The 12,050-nt window shown below is 45.4% G+C and overlaps 1 pseudogene; it reads left to right on the top strand.

The window, feature by feature from the left end:
• Positions 1 to 4,028: 4,028 nt before the first annotated feature.
• Positions 4,029 to 10,252, top strand: LOC148838524 (uncharacterized; annotated as a pseudogene).
• The last annotated feature ends 1,798 nt before the right edge of the window (positions 10,253 to 12,050 follow it).

Raw genomic sequence — 12,050 nt, 5'->3', positions numbered from 1 at the left:
TGGTCACAAGGACCATGTGTTCCAGGAAATGGGTTTACATGTGGTATTCGATGACGGAATACACTGTTATTATTATTAAATGGTGATTGGGGAATGGCAAAAATGCGAAATTACCATTACTGATGCCAGTATCGGGAAGAATAACACTGTACCAGAAGCAAAAATTAAACATCCTGTATGTGGTTCTCTCAGCTACTAGCTGACTTGCCAGCAAACAAGTACTGCTGCAAAGGAAATAATGAACTGCACATATGTCCCCCCCCCGTCCCGTCCCCATCTTAAAAGGGTAGTTTGATTTGAGAGCTGGAGGCTATGAAACAGTCCTCAATATTTCCCAGTTCTCTTGAGAGATGTTCATGTGTTGTTTGGTTATTAGGTTTACAGACATCATTATTTTATATTTTACAAAGCATGGACAAGGACTGCCAGAAGCACCCTAGCACAACCGAGCACTCCCATCTAGTACAGCAGCACTGATCACTGCAGCTACCAGCATGGGGAATAATTACATCATAAACAAAGAGCTTGACACCAATATGTGTAAAAGCTTTCCAGCACAACAAGAGTTACTTTTTTTCTAACCTCCATAAAGCCGCATGGTGAGAAGTCTCACTGTTCAGATTAAAACCTGTGGATATCCAGTTTGGGCTTGAAACAGTAAAGAGAGGAATTTTCTGGCATGTACTGTAGCTGCCAGCAGGACAAATGGGAGCTCCTAGAGGTCTGGGTGTTCATGCTGAGATTCTTAACCTTTCCCTGTACACTGCACGTTCGTGCAGCAGGCCAGTATGGTTAGCTTCACCTCCTCCTCTTCCTGTAAAGACCTTTATCATTGATTCTTAGACATTTAAACGGTGGAAATATGCTTTTTATATGGAAGCTTATTAGCGCCACAGAGAAAAAAAACTTGTTTATATGAGATACTGTAGCTAACGTATTGGTGCAAACAGGGCTCCAATAAGCTTTTGTACCTTTAAGGACACCATTGCAGATAGTGTAATGGAACAATGTATTTCAGATTAAATTGTTCACCAATTTATGTGCAATGTTATTTATCCAGCAATGAGTGAAAGCATTTTGCAACTACCTGAGAAGTGGAGAGGAGGGCAATTAAGAGGAATGTTTAGGCACAGCAGAATTGGGCGAGCCCTGATTTGAAATGAGCCCGGACACACGAGTTTAGCTCCCCTACTCTCAAGAACGGAGGAATGGAATCTTTAATAACCATGCTGTCAAGATCTTTGTTCTCATTCAGAGTTCAGGACTTCTTACAGTAGAGCTCCACCTAGTGGAGCACAAACGCTCATCCATCTATCCATCCATCCATCTTCACTCTGCTTTTCCTGGTGAGGGTCGCGGTGGCAGCAGGCCGAGTAGATCGGCCCAGACTACCCTGTCCCCAGCAACAGATCCCAGCTCCCAAGCCAGCCGAGAGAAATAATCCCTCCAGCGTGTCGTGGGTCTGCCACGGTGTCCCTGCCCAGTGGGACGTGCCCGGAACAGCCCCAGCGGAAGCCGACCGAGGGGCGTCCTTATAAGATGCCCACACACCTCCACTGGCACCTCTTGGTCGTGACGTGAAATTCTGTTAAGATCTGTACTACCAACACTAAGTGAATTCACTTCTACTATAATAATGATTGCTTACACTTATGGAGCACTTTTCTGGACGCTCCACTCAAAGCGCTTTACAGGTCATGGGGACTCCCCTCCACCACTACCAGTGTGCAGCCCCACCTGGATGATGCAACGGCAGCCATAGTGCGCCAGAACGCTCCCCACACACCAGCTCTCAGTGGGGAGGAGAGCAGAGTGATGAATCCAGTTCAGAGATGGGGATTATTAGGAGGCCATGATTGGTAAGGGCCAATGGGAAATTTGGCCAGGACACCGGGGTTACACCCCTACTCTTTTCAAGAAACACCCTGGGATTTTTAATGACAGAGAATGTCAGGACCTCAGTTTTACATCTCATCCAAAGGACGGCGCCTGTTTACAGTATAGTGTCCCTATCACTATACTGGGGCGTTAGGACCCACCTGGGCCACAGGGTGAGCCCCCACTGCTGGCCCCTCTAACACCTCTTCCAGCAGCAACCTTAGTGTTTCCCAGGAGGTCTTCCGTCCAGGTACTGACCAGGCTCACACCTGCTGAGCTTCAGTGGGCTGCCAGCTGTGAGCTGCAGAGTGATATGGCTGCTGGCTACTGATGTTATGTTCTCTGTTAAATACTTCATTGCATATGTACAGTCATGTTTTACTGTACATATAATAATCATATATAGAGTAAATCCCCGGTTTGTCAGATTTAGTTTTAAACTAACAAAATCTGCTGAAGGGGAATTCTGTCTGCAAAATCAGAAAAACAGAGCGTTCCCCGAAACAACGGTGAAATGCACAAATAATTAAACAAAGTAAAAATGATCACGTCATAAGTTTGAAATTCAGGGATATCAGTGGTGCTCTTTAGTGGTAGGTTAATTGCTCACGATCGGTGTTGTGTTTCATGTGCCTTATCGAATGGAATACAATATATATACGATACATGAAATAAAGAACTTGTGTGTTTATGATATCAGGCACAGGAACAATTTCCATTATTTGCAGTTGTTAAGAAAAGATCCGGTAAGCACACATTCTCACATGGGGTTGGAAAAAAGTTACTTAAAGTAAATTAGGCAATTACCCTGGAAAAAAAAAGTGTAAACAAATCCTTCAAAACGGACACCCCTTCCCCCATATTAGTCCGTCAAACAATGGTTCATTGTATAAGCTGATGTCCTGTGTTATTGATGTTTTATTCAGTTACGCAGTTTAAAATATTCTTGAGTCATATAGAATTCTCTTATTTCAGTTTGTAGATACTGTAGGTTCACGTAAACATGCCTTTCTGTGTTTGCCGATTGGTTACGGGACACTGGGACTGGGAAAAGGGGAGAGATGAGGAAGGGGGGGGGCGGTGTAAATGTGACTGCTCAGCCATAAACTGCACAGAGCATATCCGTCTCCATCCTGTTTCCATCCTCACAGGCAGAGTGTTTAACCACCTTCGCACAAGCCCTAAAGTTACATACTGTATACAGTATATCGTTCTTAGGGTAAAGTTGTCTACCAAATGCATTAGTAACCATTTGTAATTGCGTTTAGCGATTATCTTAAAACAATATCCCCAACTATGAACTGGCTTCATCACTCTGCTCTCCTCCCCACTGAGAGCTGGTGTGTGGGGAGCGTACTGGCGCTCTCTGGCTGCCGTCACATCATCCAGGTGGGGCTGCACACTGGTGGTGGTGGTGGAGGGGATCCCCATTACCAGTAAAGAGCTTTGAGTGGAGTGTCCAGAAAAGCACTATATAAGTGTAATGCTTATTATTATACACAATAACAATAATAATTTCCGCAGAACGCTGTGCCAGGCGACTACAATGTGGTATTTTGAAGCAGGGATTCCCAGCTGCTCTGGCCCTGGCGACCCACACACTAGCTGGTTTCGTTTTCTACCGAGTGCTCAATTAATACCTTCACCCCTTAATCCTTAGTCCTAATAATAGGTCTTTTAACTGGATTTTTAAAGTCACTTTAAAACAATATCGCGTCCACAACAACCTCTCAAAGGTTCAAACCAAGCGACGTGGTGGTTCAGATACGGATTCATTTACGTAAAAAGTTCAGCTGCAGTGAAAACCAGCAGGTTTGTGGATCCCAGGACAGCATGGGGCACCCCTGTTCCGAAACACTAAAAGCAGAGTCGTCTTTTTACTCTTTGAGGATGCTATCGACGCTACTGGTGCCGCGGTGCTGAGACAGTTTCCCCCAAACTAGCGCACCTTTCATTCGTTTCTTGCGCTTGATTGAATTAATCGTAATGAACGCTACACGAGCTAAAGATTGTGGCAATTAAGTGTCATGGCAACCAGACCCAGGTGCGCGTTTCCCATTGGGCGCGCGGCGATTGTGTCCGTCTGAAATACGCGGAGCGACCGAACTTCCCCAAGCAACTCCTGACTGCTTTTTTACATAGCGAGTGGCATGTGGTTTTTAGGTTTCAAGCTGCTAGTGGCATTTTGTCCCCCTCGATCAGTCAATAGGAGAATGGCGGGGAGTTTTGAGCTCCTTATAGGGTGAGTAGGTTATTGAGCTGCGTTCCTTGCTCTTAACCGCCTGTTGGTCTTGGAGTGTTTGTCTAGGCTGAAACGCGTTTTTTATTGAAAGTGATGGGGGAGGGTGAGATCTGCGGTCTCTGCCTCACAGCCTTTTTCTCTGGCGCTTAATACCTTTTTTTTTCCCCCCCTCCCTAGAGTTATGCTGTACGCAAGCCTCTCTACAGGAGTGACGGCAGCTGATCCGCCTCCAGGTAATCCCCTTGACTTACTGTGGTGCTTGGCGAAATGCTAATCGATACATCTAAACTCCGCTGCAAGCAGGTGGATGCCTGTAAAAGAGAATACTCATGGTGGGGAATTTCATTCTTGCTGGCCTGGTAAAAATGTAAAAGGTCTGCTTCAACACTAAAGTGAGCTGGGCATCCAGATTTTGTTAACTAAGCTTCGGACTGGTTGGGTGGGGGTGTACATTATCCTTGACCTCTAATGAGCAATGCACAGGTTTGCCTACATATCCCTGGTAAGTTGAGGGTTTAGGTGGTGTGAAGGGATTCTCCATGGTATCGGGCTTGGAGACCACCCCACTCTGCCCCCCTGCTGAGTGTAGAGAAACGCTGTCTCCCATCTTGAGCAGGTGCCATTGTGTCGGAGTGTAGGGACCGCTACTTCTGGGTGTCTGTGGACAGTGGCTTTGCAGGACCAGACTATGACTTTAATGTTGTGGGTAAGTTGGAACCCAATCTATGGGGGTTATTACTGGACTTTGCCAAGGCTGCCGGTGCCAGGCCAGGGGTAATTTTTTTTTAACTCTTCTCCCCCGACCACCCACCCCTTTTTCCCCCCCACCAGATGGGCAGGTGGTCCAGGTCCTAGATGAGACCTACGCTGCACAATGCGGCTTCACTCATAGCAGTTTCAACCTCACTGGCCGGCTGATCTTCAGGGCCTCTTTCTTCGCCTGTCATGTGGCGAACGTGGTAAGCTGTCCTGCAAGAAGGTGCCTGTAGCGGTGTGGTTGGAGCAGGCCTGTGTAGGTATTGTGGGCTGGCGTGATGCATTTTGGTTGCCTTTAAAAAAAAAAAAAAGTTGGGGGGGCAACATGACTGTAGAAGTTATGGCAGCATCTTGAAGTATTGATGCTTCCTAAGAAAGCTCTAAGGACCTAATTTAGATTTAGTTGGGTAGTAAGCCAACTATAGTTAAAATGCAGCTGGAAATACCCCCACTTTCTTTTTGTCATGCTTCCATGCTATGATTTAACTAAGTAAAGCTCTAATGCAGCATTTCTATCTCCAGTGCTGTTAATGTAGTTTCTTGAGCATCTACAACATTCCCCGTTCATGGCCTCTGAATTTATACACAGAATGATCAGACATTTACCCTGAGCTACCAGTTTGTAACGCGGGATGAGTCCGGCAGGGAGACGGTTTTCCCTTCTGCCATCACCTGCAGACTGGTTCTGCCCTGGAAGCCCCGTGAGGTGGTCTGTGAGGAGAACTACATGGAGGTAATGTCCTGCTGTGGCCCATCTCGAAGGGAGTCTTGTACCCAAGCTGATGTGAGCTCTTCACCTGTTGTGCTGTTGAGATTTGTACAGGTCACCCAAGGCTGGCTGGCATTTAATAGTTCACCACAAGACAAACTACTGTAATGGTTATAATGACCTTCATACCTTCAACACCTTGACCCTACAAGGTTGCAAAGAACTTGGATATCCTGTACCACAGTACTTTGATGTAATGAAGTGTAACTGCTGTACCTAAGATGTCCATATTAGCACTGACTTTTTTTTTTTTCTCCAAGGTTTCGGTTGGAAGGGATGTACCTGTGATTCAGCAGGAGGGCCCACTTACATCACAAGTCACTATGCTTAATGTAAGTTTCTTTTGCTTGTTGGGGGAACCTCTATCAATTCTTTGAAATTCCTCAAAGAGGAATGCCAAGAGGCCTTCTTATGGCTGTGAAGGACTCTTTGCCTCATCCAACAAACTAGACAATTCAAAAAAAGTTGCACCCTATACCTATAACCCTTCCTTGGAGTACAAGCTGACCAACTGTAGCCCTTATGGAAAAGGGTTATGTTGGGACACCTATTTAATAGTTTATTTTGTGAGGCATGTTTTTTTTTTTTTAAAAGGTGGCTTCTCAAAGTGTTATGTCGGAACCTAAAGAGGCCAAGCCCCCTGCACCTGACCTAGAATGACTGTATCCTGTAATTCAAATAAATGCCTAAGGGTTTGGCTGAGTCAAGTTAGTTTTGCATGCTAGTGGAGGGCACTTTTGCTTAAGTGGCTGAAGTATTGAAGATGGTACTAATTCAACTAGTGCAAAAAGCATTGGATCTGTAGGGGTATCTTGTGCAAATGTTAAATCTCGCCTCTCCAATCCAGCTCCAAGGCCCTGGAGAGGCTATGGCAACCTGGCAGATTGCATTCCAGAAATCAGGGGTACCAGATGAGATTATGAATGTCACCTATGCCAGGAGCCTTGGTTACATGGTAAACTCAACCTCTTCCAGAGCAGTTTTCAGAAGTGCCTACAACAAGAGCAAAACTGAGATCCTGAAGGTAGAGGCTTATTCTAATGGTTAATCTATGACCTTGTTTAAGATGCATAGGCTTCATTCCTCTAATTTTCTGTAATTGCAGGTGGATGGGGTCACGGTAGAAGCTATTGATGCAACAATCTTCTTCCAGCAGAAATGGATGCTGATATTAATAGATGTCTCTGCTGCTTGTACTAAAGGCAAGTAGTCAGATGCCCGGTTTAGCCTCATTTAATCCCTCTTATGTTAATTGACCACTTGCCATATGTTCATGAAAGAAGCAAGAATCCTTGTTTGCTATAAAACACTTGAAGGCAAACTGGAGGATCCTTTTTTTTTACCCCCACCCCCGACCTTCCAGATCCTGGTACCTTTGATGGTACCTACCTGATCTGGAGCACCCCCAGAGTCATGCTGCCTCTAGTGCAGGACCCATCCAGCTTCGAGGACAAGAGCATTGGAATGGGCCTGGAAGGTCAGCTATTGAACACAAGCACCATGAACCAGAGGGGCTACAAGCTGGAGCTGGTCAAGCAACTGCTGCAAATTTCCATCCCTTATGGGGCAGTGGGAGGGTACCTGGAGGTAAATGGTTCTGGAACAGTATGTGGAGCTCCTGTGGAACACGGTCCTGTTTCCTCTGTTCCTGCTCACTATTGCCAACCTTGTTGCAGAGCCGTGTTATTGACAACCATTACAACCAGCGTTACTCCATTGACTTGTTCTTTGAGCACCTGTGGGCAGATGACCAGTATGAAGTGACGCAACACTGCATGTTTGTGCCAGTGAGCACCCCGTTCATTCCCCAGACACCCTTCACTATTGACCGTAAGTGAGCAATTGTTTGGGTTATTGGTACTTGATGGATTATCATGGCTTGTGCATTTTAAGATTGCTCATCTGCAGTATTAATTCCAGGATCTTAATTTAGCTATAGTCTTAACACTAGTCCTTGTTGTTCATGAACTGAATGGGCCATTAAGGTTTCTCTGGGGGAAATCTAAAGGTTGGTATGCTCCCTGGCAATGTTATCCTACTATCTTGGACTGTTGAACCAGCACAGAAGCCAAGATGCTATGTAGTCTTCAAATGTAATGTCCACAGAGACCATCCCAGAAGAGAAGATGTTCACTGTCTACCTGGGCATCTTCAATCCTGATGTGGAGCTGAAGGCCCTCAACCTTAATGGGGTGCCCTTGACTATGCCTCAAGTCCAAGCCAGGGGCTTCCCAGTCTCTGAGGTTCAGTACCCTAATGGCACCCATGCGTATGTGCTGAAGGTCCCCTTCCGAGACCCCATCGTGATTAAAGATGTAAGTTCCCTTTTCAGTACAAGGGGGTAAATGGATTGTTTTATTGCTAGTGTCTTGTCTCTAACTTGTGGGTTAAAACAAATTACTGTTACCCTTTTCAGTACATCTCCAAGGGTGTGAACAGGTACACTCTGAAAATCAACTACACCCTGAACATTATCCCCAAGAATGACCCCTATTATCATCCAGCAACTGTAACCCAGGACATCAAAGACATCTGTGAGTTGCTTGACCTTGATCACTTTTACTAAGTGTTGCGTTCTGTATGAGAGAGCTATATTGTTGCTTGTCTTCTAGTGCCTCCTGAGGTCACCGGTGTGTGCAAGAACCAGAGCATCCTCTTCACGGTGCAGAAACAGGAAGTGAACAATATATGGCTCCTTTACATTGGAGAGGATCAGCTCACTGCTGAGCTGGCTGCAGAGCGGGGCTACATCCTCCAGAATGGCTCCATGACCCTGGTGCTGGAGGTTCCGCTTTTTGCTGTTGGATTTTCTTATGAGGTACTTCTAGCATTGTTCAAGAAAACTCCATAGAGTAGTCTGTGTGTGACTTGCTTTTGAAGATGTGCACCAGATCCATGCTTCCAAAAAGCTAGGACAAATATTGGGCTCTAGCATCTGGTGCACTGGAGCAGTCCACTGTTGGAAGTAACCTAAGGTGACTGACTACTCTGAATTTCACCTCCCATACCCAAGCATGGATCACCTATACAAAACTATTTTTGGCTCCCTAAGGAGGTCTCCCTGACAGATTTCTACGCCTCCATTACCATCACAGTCAAGGATTACAAGACTCTGGAAGTGGTGAACTCCACGAGGATGCGCTGTCTATTTTCAACCACAGAGCTCTTGGGTAAGTTTGAACTTGCTGCAGTTCAAGTGATCCAACTTATTTGAAGTGCTACTCTGGGTTATAACAATGTTCCTCCCCCAACAGTGTGCATGCCCAATGGCTTTATGACTGCAGTGGTCTCGACTACTGTGCCTGTGCCCTATGTGGATCCCAAGAAGACCACCTTGCTGGACAAGAGCTGTGGACCCAAGGAGGCTGATGACACCAGGGCCCTGTTCAACTTCAGTGTGTCCACTTGTGGCACAAGGAGATATGCAAGTGTCCCTTCATGCTACCAACAATGCTTCCTTTTGCACTAGTCTTCAAAAAAAAAAAGTAACAATTAACATTTTTGAAATGCAGGTTACTGGCCAGTACCTGATCTATGAGAATGAGGTGGTATACACCCGGGTGTTGTACCCCTACAATGCCCCCGTCATCACCAGGGACACTGAATATAGGTAACTGACATGGGGGGGGGGGGGGGAGGTTGTTTAGCAGTCTAAGCACCTGCTGTCCAAAAGAAAGCTACAACTTTCTTTACTGTAGAACAGTTGAGGTGAAGGCTGAAAGGGGCTTGGATTTAAAGTCCTTGACTGCTAACCCTTTGGGTTTATTGAGCCTAAACTAAAATGTGACCTTTTCAACTTGCAGAGTTGAGGGATTCCGGTTCTGTCACAAGCATCAACCTAGATTTAAAGCTGACTTGCAAGTAGAGCAGTGATGCTACCAAACCTAAATGTCCTCTGATTAAGTGTAGCTGTCCTGGTGAGAGTTGCTGCCATAAGCAAAATGTACTTAACTTCCATAGCCCTTCAAATTCAGTTCCTTGTGCTGTAGCAGGGAGCATTTAGCCACCTGGTGTTGCATGAAACTGTCTAAATGTGAATGTTTTCCAGGCTGACCATCCGCTGCTACTACCCAATTAATGGCAGCAGGGAGGTCTTTGTGGATAGGGAGTTTGTCCCAAAAACACGAGGCTATGGTTCTCTGATTGCTTCAGACACCTTGGCACGTAAGGACTTTTTTTTTTCCCTCCCCATGAGCAACTTCATTATTGACACTAAGCTTGCACTCCCAGCTAATTAACTTCTTGGGTGCTTACTGTGTTTTAGGTGTCAAACGACCCAGAGCTGCCTTTGCATCTCAATCCCAGATTGTAAGAGGTACGTATTCTTCATTTGGATTTAAGTAATGTCTATAATTGGGTAGACTAAGCTTTTTTTTTTTTATTCTAGGTGCCGCTTGGTCAGGTGATGTTCAACAGGATGCCTTGACAGGTAACTGGCTTAAACTCTTTGATTTTCCATAAGCAGTTGGCTTCTCCTTTTTAATATCTTTTTTTCTCTTCTAGGTGCTGAGCCAAAAGTGAATTGTGTGCCAGTTTTAGGAGTAGCCATAGCAGTCTTTGGAGTTCTGCTGCTTGTTTCAATGTTCTTCATTGCTATGAAACATTAAATCCCTTGTATTCTAAAATTAAATGATTGAGTTTGAACACTGTCCTCTGTGTCTTCTTGTCATGGGGTGGGCAAATGGGGAGAGTTCAAGATTTGGCTAGAATTGGTATACAAGTTCAAGCCCCTTGTTCTTTAATGTCTCATGTGCTGAGAATTAAACCTGACTAAAATTGGGCAGAACCAACCTCTAAGCATTCTAATGGGCCCTGAATACAGCACCTGCAGTGCATGTGAAGGACTATTGTGAAATTGTAACTCTATTTCTAACCAGTGTTGGCATGTGGTTGGACTTCTCTGCTCCTTTTTTTACCTAAACTCAAGGAGTTGCTGGTTGCACTAGTCCTGCAGGAAGTGGGGGTATGGGTAGCAGAGCCACTCTTCCACTAGGCTGGCTTTGCTTTTTCACATTTTCAACTAGCTCCTTTTGTGGTGCATTGCAGATGTCAAGAACTGCAATTTCCTTCATGGAGATTAAAGTATCTAACCACTTTAGCTCTGCCTGCTGTGAGACTTAATGCTGTTTTCATACCCCTGGGTTTGTAATCATACCTACCCTGCAGTCCTGATTGCAGCAATGCTGTGTGATGTGGGCTATTGTAAGACCCTTGGCTGCATTTGTTTACCTTTTAGCTTTTTAAGGTAAACTAATTGGTAGCTTTAACCAGTTTCTCCACATGTAATTTTGAACATTTCCACTTCTAGGGCTGGTTTATTTTCTGAGCTCACTTCATTATTCATGTGGGAATATTTAGGCAATAAAGCATTAACTTGCACATGTAGAATTCTTCAGGTGTATAAGCCACCCTCTTTCATTAGGTTCATAGCATTGTGCATGGGGTGGGGACTTTAAGTGGTTTTTACACCTATTTTCTAGAATTGAGACCCAAATTTCTCTGCATGGATTAAAACTGGTCAGCTAGTGTTGCAAATGGAGCAGTCTCCCTCCAATGCTATAGGAATTATCAGTGTGCTAACTAAAGGCTGGATAATCTGGTCTCCATTCAAATTGGTTATCTAAGCCCCACAAACTGAGTGGATGCACAAGGTGTAGCTGAAGTTGCCAGCCTACATACTCCATCCTTTCCTCTTTTCCAGGGTTTACTGGGCTTAATGAGTAACTTTACTTGCATGATGTTTTGACTTGGTAAACCGTTAAGCTCTCCCCTACACAACTAGTTTGCAGAGGCTCTGGGAATTGAAGCAAGTTTTAAATGTTCATGTCAGATCCCCTTGTCAAATTGAGCATGTTCCCAGTGTCTAGGAGGGAAGGAACAGACTAAAGTCAGTTTAGTGCTGGTGAAGAGGGTAGAGCTCTACAGCAGCCATATCACCCTGCAACTCACAACTGGCAGCCCACTGAAGCTCAGCAGGTGTGAGCCTGGTCAATACCTGGATGGGAGACCTCCTGGGAAAAACTAAGGTTGCTGCTGGAAGAGGTGTTAGTGGGGCCAGCAGGTGGCGCTCACCCTGCGGTCCATGTGGGTCCTAATGCCCCAGTATAGTGACAGGGACACTATACTGTAAATAAGTGCCGTCCTTCGGATGAGATGTAAAACCAAGGTCCTGACTCTCTGTGGTCATTAAAAATCCCAGGGTGTTTCTCGAAAAGAGTAGGGGTGTAACCCCGGTGTCCTGGACAAATTTCCTTACCAATCATGGCCTCCTAATAATCCCCATCTATGAATTGGCTTCATTACTCTCCTCCCCACTGATAGCTGTGTGGTGAGTGTTCTGGCGCACTATCCGTCGCATCATCCAGGTGGGGCTGCACACTGGTGGTGGTGGAGGGGATCCCCATT

This window comes from Atractosteus spatula, chromosome 3 (genome assembly GCF_055471065.1).
Source record: "Atractosteus spatula isolate fAtrSpa1 chromosome 3, fAtrSpa1.hap1, whole genome shotgun sequence".
Lineage (NCBI taxonomy): Eukaryota > Metazoa > Chordata > Actinopteri > Semionotiformes > Lepisosteidae > Atractosteus > Atractosteus spatula.
Note: the sequence above shows the minus strand (reverse complement) of the source record. Positions and strands in the feature narration are given on the sequence as shown.